Source organism: Eimeria mitis, genomic scaffold, assembly GCF_000499745.2.
Source record: "Eimeria mitis Houghton genomic scaffold, Emh_scaff1433, whole genome shotgun sequence".
Lineage (NCBI taxonomy): Eukaryota > Apicomplexa > Conoidasida > Eucoccidiorida > Eimeriidae > Eimeria > Eimeria mitis.
This window is the reverse complement of record NW_013569209.1, coordinates 3,069-3,365: the sequence shown is the minus strand read 5'-3', so window position 1 is coordinate 3,365 and position 297 is coordinate 3,069.

Sequence of the window (297 nt, the reverse complement as noted above, 5' to 3'; positions counted from 1 at the left end):
CTCTTCTCTTTCTGCTGCTCTTTTCTCACCCCAAACACAAACTGCCTTTTTAGGTATTTTATTTTATTTTATTTTATTTTATTTTATTTTATTTTTGTTTATTTTGTTTTGTTTTTTCTTTTATTTTATTTTGTTTTATTTAATTTTGTTTTATTTTATTTTATTTTTGTTTATTTTATTTTCTTTTTTTTTGTGTTGTTTTGTTTTATTTTGTTTTATTTTGTTTTATTTTTACTCTTATTTTATTTTTTTTAATTTTTTTGTTATTTTGTTTTTTTTTGTGTTTTCTTGTTTACG